Raw genomic sequence first — 10,341 nt, forward strand, 5'->3', positions numbered from 1 at the left:
TTTCTTCTTCTTCTTCTTCTTCTTCTTCTTCTTCTTCTTCTTCTTCTTCTTCTTCTTCTTCTTCTTCTTCTTCTTCCTCTTCCTCTTTTTCTTCTTCTTCTTCCTATTATTAGAAGTCTGAAAGCCACACCACAGCTCTTTAGAGCACACAAATGCAACCCAGGCACCATCCTGCTCCACCCTCACAACAAGCCTGTAAGCCACACATTACTACTGTTCTGACTGCACAGAAAAGGAAGTTAAGTGTGGAAAGGTCCAGATAGTAGGTTGCAATGCCCTTGCTAGTCCGTGGGGATTTTCTTAAATAGCTTTAAACTTTGATCACCATATAAATGCACAAATGTGTTTGTACAGACCACACTAGCCTTGTGAGGATCTATCGTAAAGGAAAAAACCTGAAGAGCCCTAAGCTCTCCTACTGAGATAAAACACCAAAACCACACCCATCTTACCGAGGTTTCTCTCAGTTCCACTTGCTGGCCCTGATTGTCAGCCTCAGGGAGATGCCACTTTCGCTCTGCTGGGGACTTTCCTTCTAAAAAAGCAACAACAACAGATAAAAAAAAAAACTTTTTGGAGGGCCTCATGTATTTGGTTCTCTCCTATAGTGATTCTCTTCCACAAATGTGTTTCTTTCACACCACTCTGACAGGTCCCAGAGACTCCCTTCCCCAGAGGGGTCAGGAAGGCAGTGACCAAATCTGGGTTTGTCTAAGCTTCATGTTGCTTCAGTAGTCTTTCTCACTGTGGGGACCTGTTATGAAGGGCCCTCTGTTGCTCCCCCACGGTGTTCCTTAGGAAGAAGGGGGCTGGATGGGCAGAACTGGGCATTCAGCCTATGGGTCTGGGCTCAGGTCTGTGTCAGTGTCAAGGCTGGGGTTCAGCAGGGATGTAGGGGCTTAGGTGAGGTCTCCAATTCCCTTCTGTGAGATAAGAAAGATAGTTACTGCAGAGAATCCTCTCCCTGACTACGGCACAATGCCTAGGTTTGCTGCCTCCCTGAGAGCAAGACTCAGCCATGGGTCATTATTAAGGTTTACCTCTTCATTTCTCTAGAACATATCCCCAGTGATGTGTCCAGTGATGCTGCTCCCAAGATCAGCAGTTACAGAGGTTGCTCCCTCTGTGCTACATCCTTCATCACACTAAAGCACGCTGCAAATGGAGTCCATCCCTTGGCCCATGCTCTTCATCCACTCCAGCTTGACTCTGACACAAATCTAGAGAGATTTCTCACGGTGGCTTCTGCTTCTTTGCCTTTTCCTTTATTCTCATGCCACTTCGCTTGAGTTTTCATCTCCAAAAGCCCACTAAAACACATCTCCTGTCAACTTCCAGAGTCAAATCTAATAATTTATTTTATTATTAGATAATAAATTTTTATTTATTTTACTGTATTTTATTGAATGCTGACACATTTTCTTTATCTCCCCACCCCCTCCTCTCTAATTTTACATTTTATGTTTATGAATGTTTGCCTTTCTGTCTGTGCACAAGGTGCATGCAGTGCCGGATGAAGCCAGAAGAGGGTGTCAGATCCTCTATCTCTTTTTTTTAAAAATATTTATTTATTTATTATGGACACACTATTCTGTTTGCATATATGTCTGTAGGCCAGAAGAGGACACCAGACCTCATGACAGATGGTTGTGAGCCACCATGTGGTTGCTGGGAATCGAACTCGGGTCCTTTGGAAGAGCACGCAATGCTCTTAACCACTGAGCCATCTCTCCAGCCCTCCTCTATCTCTTTTAAGGGCTGTTTCTCTTTCAAAATTAAAATGAATGCTCTCCCTGGGCTTAGACCTAGGCTGCCTTCAGTTCTACCTACTTGTCCTCCTGCCTATCTATCTATCTATCTATCTATCTATCTATCTATCTATCTATCTATCTATCTATCTATCATCTCCATCATTGCCAGTGGGCCTTAGTGTTACATCTCATCTCTGTGCAATGAATCCTGAATGTGTCCACAACTCTGCTCAGTCTCCTGAGCTGCAAGATGTTTCTAAGTTGCTTCCTATGATTTCCACTTGGTTGGTTGTTCATGACTAACATGACTAACATGACCTCAGACTGGACCCCTGGTGCCTCCTCTCTACTCCTGCAAATTTCTGTTTCTTCCTCAATCTGTCTCAATTAATGAAGACATTGCTCAAAATCAAACCCTTGATCCTAGCCTTGCTCCCTCCACCCGTCATATCCATCACAAAATGCTAGGTACTGGCTCTAACACTGTGGACTCGATCTGTCTGCTTTCCTCCAGCCCCACTGCAACCATGTAGGTAAGCCTTCCCTTCCCCACCTGATCCCAGCACAGATCCTGCGCAGGATCCCGGATCCCTCTCCTACCACCTCGCCACCCTTCACACTGAGGTCTGAATGGACTTCCAAGATGCAAATCAGGTCACGATCTTTAAAACCTCCATTGCTCCGACGTGAGGACAGAATTCAAGTTTCTGACCTTAACTAAATCATTCGCCATGTGGCCCCTACTCGCCGCTACATTTCTAAGAATTGTCTCCCTCGTAACCCAAGTCTTACTTCTCTTGATTTTCCTGTTTCCAGCACACGCCATGGTGCCGCCCCACTACAGGGTTTGCCAAGGCTGTTTCCTTGGCAATGGCATCCTCTGACAGACCCAAACCTTCTTTCTCATCAATCATACACAGTGTTTAGTCACCTGTTTAGTATGTTTCTCCTGGAAAGAAAACTGAGTGTGAGCAAGCACTCACTCTCACTGCCTTGTCTGCCCAACACTAGATGCTTGCATGTGGCCTTAATGAACAGCTGAGTGTTCCACTCTCCCCACAGAGGGCACCATCGCTGGCATGTCCCAGGCACAGATGCCAACAGACAAGTATAACATGAGTTCAACATGAGAGGAAGTTCATATGCAGTATATCTGGAGCTAGAGGCCTTTTTCAAACGCCTCTCTGTTCCACCACTCACGGGGTGGTTTGGGAGGATTTACCCCCAGGATAGTAGCAAACTCACAGACTTATTCTGAACAGGCAAGAGTGACTACATTAAAACAGTTATCGGAAGTACTTAGCACACATCAAATGCCCAATCAAAGCTATGAATGGTTATAGTGAGCCATAGCTACCCTGTGAGGCAGGATTTCTCATTATTAGCAGGACTAGCATTTGCGATGCCATACTTCTAAATGAGATGGCTTCATGTGTTTACCATACTTAGCAGCATCCTGGCACCAGCCACAAGATATGCCAGCAGCAGTACCTCTCCAGTTAGGACTCTCAAATACATCTTTACAAATTCTCAAATGCCCTTCAGACAGAGAGAAGGCTAAAACCCACTGTTGAGAAAGCAGATACCATTGCCTGCCAGTGCGGGAGCCAAAATGGAAGTCTATGGGTCTGAATAACTTGCCCCGAGGCCAAAGGCAATAGGGTGGGGTCAGGATTCAAGGTCCACCCTTCTCACCCTGGGGCCTTGCTCTTTGCTCTTTCCCACACCCTCTCTGTACGTGTGGCCCAAGCCCCTCTGCCCTCAGCCTAGCACATTTGCAGATCCGTGCTAATTACATAGCAATGTAAAACTTTATATGTGGTTTGTTATTTTATATCCAGGAACATGGTCCGCAGCCTTCATTACATAAAGCAGCTGTGTGTATACTTGGGGTCTAAGTGCCATTTAGTGGTCAGCTCGATGGGGTATTTTGTTTCAAGCATCACATTTCCTTTTTCCCTTTCCATCCTTCAGTACGGTCCTAAGAGAGGAATGGAGGCTCGCACATCTCGGGCCAGAGTGACAGGAAAGTCCTAAATGACAGTTACTCTCGATCCTAATTAGATCAGAAGACAGACAGAGCCCAAAGCTGCTGTGTGCGGTACTCCCTAGTGACTGACTGTGTGTGCGCGCACACACACGTGTTCACAAGCCACACCCTCGTCTGCCTTCTACCTGCGCATGCCCCCCATTTGTGGCTTGGAGGAAGTGAAGGGTTGAGCAGAGAGATTTAGACGGATGACTTTCTAACAATCAGCTCTGTGGTTTGAGTGTGTCATTGTCCCCCTCTGAGAGGAGTCCTCGTCTTTAAAATGAGGGCAAATCCAGCTGGGGAACTGGCACAGTGGGTAAAGTTCCTCACTACACAGGCACAAGGGCCTGAGTTTAGATGGCCAGCATGCACATGAAAGCTGGGTGCCATAGCACCCATAATCCCAGTGCTGGGGAGGAGAGACAGAGGATCCCTAGGGCTGGCTGCCCAGCTCAGCGAGCTCCTCTTTTATCATGGCCACCTTTTGGTCCCTAGCCAGAGGGCTCTCTCTCTCTCCTTGCCCCTCCTCCACTTGCTTTCACCAGTCTCTTTCCCTAGAATGAAAAAGGGCTGCCACTGAACCTGCTTTTCCTTCAGAGACCGGCTCAAAGCTTGTCTTCTCCAGAACAGTTTCCTGGACCCCCTGGCTTTCACTATGCCTGGATTTATAACAGGGCATCCCTGGTCTTTATATGATATTTTCTTTATTTTAAAACTCTTTTTTTCTTCATCCTCAAATATTTACTTGACAGGTTGTATGTGTTCAAAGTGATGATTTAATACCAGATAGATGCTGGGTAATAATCACAACCTGTAAACTCAGAAGTACACACTACGTGTGCTACATATCATGAGACAAAACTAATCTTGTAACTGAAATTTTGTCCTTTTGACCAGTTCTCAATACTCGTTGCTAAAAAAGTTAAGTCAGCACAGCTACTAGAAAGAAAGAAAGAAAGAAAGAAAGAAAGAAAGAAAGAAAGAAAGAAAGAAAGAAAGAAAGCAAGCAAGCAGCCTGGAGGCTTTTTGTTTGTTTGCTTTTACAACAATACAGCAAATCTCACTTTGGAATGCAGATCCAAAAGGAAATCAGCATCTCAGAAAGATCTCAGCCCTCGCCTGCCTTGCAACAGCCCTCGCTGAACTGTCTTTTAACTCAACGCCTACAGGTGTTTCTTGTTCAGAAGTCACAAGTAGCTGGCGGAGGGCAGCTCAGTTACAGCACAGAACACAGGGAGACAGTGCACAGAGCTGAGCCGTTGCTATCCTGAGGGCTCCCACAGCCAGCCATGTGTGCACCTCCCAGCTGGAGCCTGGCCTGACAGCCACAGTTTCTGCGGACCACACTATAATTGTCTCCTCGGACGGGCAGGGTAAAACACTTTCTGAGTTCCTGCGTAGTGCTTGCTGGCACCCTTGGATTCCAACCAGTTCTAGTTTGATTCTCTGTCATCCTTACCCATTTCCCGAAGGCTTCAAGCCCAAGCTTTGAAGGACTCCTACTCCTTTGCACACGCAATTCCCATGGCCCTTAATGCCTTCTCTTTCTGCATTCTTCCTGCCCAATTCCTGATTATTCTTTTGCTGGTGGTGATTTTAAGGGTTTGATTTCTGTTGTTGTTTTTGTTTTGTTTTGAGGCAGTTCTATGTGGCCCAGGCTTTCCTCAAACTCTCCATCTTCCTGCTTCAGCTTCTAAGTGTTAAGGTTATAGGAGGTATAAATTCCAGGTTCCTGAACCTTTCTTTTTTAAAAGCAGCGCCTCTTAAATTCAAGTAGTTGAACATGACCTTGAATCCCTGACCCTTGACCTCCACCTTGAAAGTGCTGAGATTGTGGCCTTGCACCACCACACCCAGCTTCCAGCTCACTTTTTCAAGACTGATTTCCACTGACACGATCTTAAGCGAGTCTTTTAAGTAACTCTAATTGGACTCAGTAGGTCTAAAAACGAACAACGAAAAGAAGACTCAGACTTGAGAGGGAGATGTCTTACCCCAACATCATCACCTTTTTGGCAAAGATCTTTGCCGATGTGATGTTCTCTCTCCTAAGGCTGCCTTGTTTGCCCTTCTATTTCTTTCCCCGAGCTCCATTTGTTTATATCTCTGTCCTGTCCACTGGGTGGCTAATTTCCTGAGGACTAAACCTGGGGCTGATTCCTCTGCACCCAAGATGTCCCCACTGGACTGTGCCACCATAGCATGCCATAGCTTTGTCTTTATGGAATGTCACCCTATTACTTAGCAACCCTGATCCCTTACTATTCTTTAGTGGCCATTGGCCTCTTTTTGTCCTTGAGTGACAGAATACTTCTGTCATTTTGGTGTCTGCAATTTTTTCAGGTGCTTTCTCTCACTCTTAGACTGTCTTCAACATTGCCTTTCTTTGCCTGATTCTTCGGTCCCCTTCCTTTCTCCCCAATCCCAGAAGAAGCAATCCTGTTCTCCATTCATCAAGGATTAACTTCCAAGTGAGACTGGGGTAGAGGACACAGAGCTTGGGGCCAGGGGAAGCAAGCTGGCTATAGAAGTCAGAGCCAGAAGGCAGATCATGCCCATTAAAGAAGACTGGTGTGGCCGGTGGCCCACAGCCCAGAGCAATGCTCCTCCTTTGAGCCAGCAGCTAAGTCCCTCATCTCTTATCCTGGAAGGGACACCCTTCAACAGAGCAGGGATCCTGAGGCCAACTTTGTTGGTTTAGTTACGCTACAAGGCTTCTGCTCCTGCCCCTGCTGTTACAGCCTACAGATTCCTGGTACCAACCTGATTGAACAACTTAATTAAGATGCAATAAAAGAAAAGTGGTCCGGATGTGCCCCAGGCAGAGCAGTCTAGAGTCTGCAGCCACTGCCCCCCTTGAGCTCAGAGCCCTTTCTCATCTTGCCTAAATGCCCTCCACCAGCAATGGCCTTCAAGGAGGAGCTTTAGTGTTGGGTGCAGGAACTTTTAATGGTTGGTTAGTCACTCCGCCAGCTGGTTTATGTTGGTGTTGGGTCACCTCAGTTCACTGTCACGTCCAGAGAGGATGATGAAACTTCCCAAGTGTTCTAGTCCCTAAGATTTAGGACTTAACACCACCCAGGGCTTATCTTACAAGGCCAAACAGGAGGAAGGAAATGCTTTAAAATGCTGAAACTGAGCTGGAGAAGTGGCCCTATGGGTAAGACAGCACCCTCTGCTCTTGCAGAGAACCTGAGAGCAGCCCTAACACCCACCTCAGGTGGCTCTTAATCACCTCAAACTCCAGCATCAGGGGATGCAACACTCTCTCATTACCTTCATGGGCATCCACACATATGTGGCAGACACACAGAGACTCACACATAAATAAAAATAAAATAACTTGAAACCCATGTTCTTGTTTATTGCTCTGGATAACAGCTTCAGGAGCCATATCTATTTAAAGGTGTTTTTTTTTTTCTTTAAGTTTACTCAGAGCTGGGACACCATCACCTTTTGAGATGTTTCCAGCCCTTCCCAAAGAAACCCAACACCCCTTTGTTATGGTCCCTCCATCTCCTTATTCCTCTTAGATCTGGGTGATCACTATCCTGCTTTCTGCCTCTGTCTGCATGCTCCCTTCTGTCCTCTCGGAAGCCAAGAAATATTCTATCCTGAGTATGCCTCACTTTTAAAAAGATTTATTTATTTCTATACGCACTCGTGTTTTGCCTGCATGTATGTCTATACAAGGGTATCAGGTCTCTGGAACTGGAGTTATAGACAGTTGTGAACTGTCATGTGGGTGCTGGGAATTGAACCCAGGTCCTCCAGAAGAGCAGCCAGTCCTCTTAACCCCTGAGCCATCTCTCCAGCTCCCTATGCCTCATTTTTTAAGAAGGATATGTCTTTAAGCCACATAGCCTGATGTCTTGACATGCCACAGCTGGCGCTCCATTTGCTAGCTGATGGACAGTTAGCTGAACTGTTTCCACCTTCTGGCTATTGTGAAGAGCACAGTGGGACGCAGAGATTTATACTGCTATATATTTTCAGTTCTCTTGGATTGACAAACGTATTTGCTCTTGTGTCTCATTAACAACACCATTGCAAGACAGGTGATGAGCCTAAGGCCTTATCCCATACATCGATTCACCGAAAAACAGTGAGGTCAGGAAGAGCTGGAGAAAGCCAGGCTCCAAGATGTGCACTGCCCTTGCTCAGTTACGGCCCTAGGAGAGGCCTCAACGGAGGAAGTTGGACCTCTAACAATTGTCTCCCGAAACCTTTATCATTTTGAGGAAAAGATATGAGAAAATTTTCATTAGAAATACAGAAAGGAAGACTTTTAAAAACCACCAACATATAGTCACACATACCATCACTTTAAACTTGGTCTGCTCCTTTTTTTTTTTTTTTAATTTCCTAGTGTGCCATCTTTCAATTCTCCAGCGAAGACCATATCCTTACTTCTCAGTGGACTTAACCTCCTACTCTCTCTCTAACCAACTCACTGTTCTTACGAAGGAGATGGGTAGCTCGGCAGGAGTTGGGGGGCCTGAGCTGCCATAGTATCGTTCACGGACTTCTCTCTCAGCTGCAGTTCTCAGAGCTCTGTCTATGGGAGACAGAGCTGCTACACTGTGCCTTGGTGCCCTGTTTTCTGAGCACTCTGGGCGGCTCAACATCTGTCACCAGGTAGGTGTGACAAAGACGATGAGCAGAACAAATTGCGGCAGGTACCTAGTAGTTTGCACCGTTGGCAACTGCCAACATGTATTTATTTTCAGCCTAAGGAAAAATGGAAGCTTCGCGTGCCGAGTGGGGTTCAAGCTGTTGCTGTCTGGTCCTTCTTTCCTTTCTGGTCTCGTTCGTTCACAGAGGCAGGCTGTTCTTCCTCATTCAGGCTCTAAGACTCTTTTCTCCAGCTGCTCAAAGTGCCCCGAGGCTTGAGTGTGGCGAAGAGGTGAGGAGAGCCCTCAGCTGGAAGTCAAGAGGCCTATAATCAGGCCTTGGCTCCCACTACCTGCCCTGCCTCCACTTTGTTCCCTCAACCCATGTGCCCTGTAAGGAGAGGTGTGCACTAGCCACCTTCTGTTTCAAATCGTGGAGTATCTTCTCACGACTGTATATATACAAAGGTGTGTTCCCAGGCCTGGCATGAAGAAAGAGCTTCAACTCCTGCCACCTGCCTTCTGTGGGCAATCCCTTGAACGCCCTTTGCTCTCATTTCACACCTTGGCACTGGCTGCTCCAACTGCTTCACTTCCTTCTATTAGCTACTGCTGACCGTTTATTCAAGATCACCTCCAAGGTCTCTGCCCCGTCTCCAACTGCCTTAGGACCCCTTCCTCTACCTGCCTTTCTTTGGGCTTCTGGTATGACTGTATTTTAATTGTCTATTTGCATATCTGACCTTGTCTGTCAGCTGTAGACTTCTGATAATATCACCTAATTTGTCCTTCAACCTCAGCTGCCAGGATATTGTGCTTATCTTGTTTAACAAATGAGGTGTGTGTGTGTGTGTGTGTGTGTGTGTGTGTGTTTGTGTTGTGCCCTGATTCACTCTCCCCATTTGCTGTGATGAGATGGGTTTCATGGTTTACATTTTTGTTTTTTATTGTGGTTTGGTTTGGATTTGGTTTCAAGACAGGGTTTAGCCCTTGCTGTCCTCACTCTGTAGACCAGATTGACCTAAAACTCAGAGATCTGCCTGCCTCCGCCTCCAGAGTGCGGGAATTAAATGCTTGTGCAACCACCGCCTAGTGACAGAAAGTTTTCATCCAACGACGTTGTTAAGGCCTCCTTTGTCTCCAGGGAACAGAAGAGGTTTGATTTTTAAGAACTTTTTCAATTCCTATAGCATAAAAAATGGACCTGAATTCTTACCCTTCCACAGCTACACACGGGGACTTTATGTGGACCCAGGGAACTAGACCGGAGAATGACTGACTAAATGGAAGTTTCCAAGGAATTCTGATGATAAATATTGTACGTTCTTTGAGCATGCTTTATTTTAATGCAGAGAGCATTTGCAGAGATCCTCGGAAAATGCATGCCAGTGCTAGGCACAGTAGCATGCACAAAACTGTAAGTAAATACTACTGTGCCAGTGTTAGGCACAGTAGCATGCACAAAACTGTAAGTAAATACTACCTTCCCTGGATCTCCAGCGACCATCTCATTCTTCGACATACCAATCCTGTCCTGTTGGCTGCTTATTCTTTACAAGACTGACGGATGTGCTTGGTGACGCTGGCCCATGTCCCCAAATTTGTCATTGACTGACCATTGGACTTTCACCTCTTAGCATGCGGTCCACTGAGCAGAGCATCAGGACGGACGCCCTCTGGCGGTGGAGCTTCAGAGCTACAACTCAGCGCGGAGCTGGCGAGGGGAAAGGAGAGGGAGGAGGGGGAGGCGCAGGCAGGGGAGGAGAGGAAAAAGTTGCGCTGGGAAGTTTGGAAAGTTGGGAAGTGGCTGCAGCGGGCTTTGCCTCCCTCCGCGCGCGTGCGAGGGAGCGAGCGAGAGAGCGAGCGCGGAGCCAGCGAGCGCCTGCCATGCCCGGCAGATCCCGCCTCGCCGCGCCCGGGCGCCGAGCTCGCTCCGACTCCCTGC

Source organism: Microtus ochrogaster, chromosome 10 (assembly GCF_000317375.1).
Source record: "Microtus ochrogaster isolate Prairie Vole_2 chromosome 10, MicOch1.0, whole genome shotgun sequence".
NCBI classification, from domain to species: Eukaryota; Metazoa; Chordata; class Mammalia; order Rodentia; family Cricetidae; genus Microtus; species Microtus ochrogaster.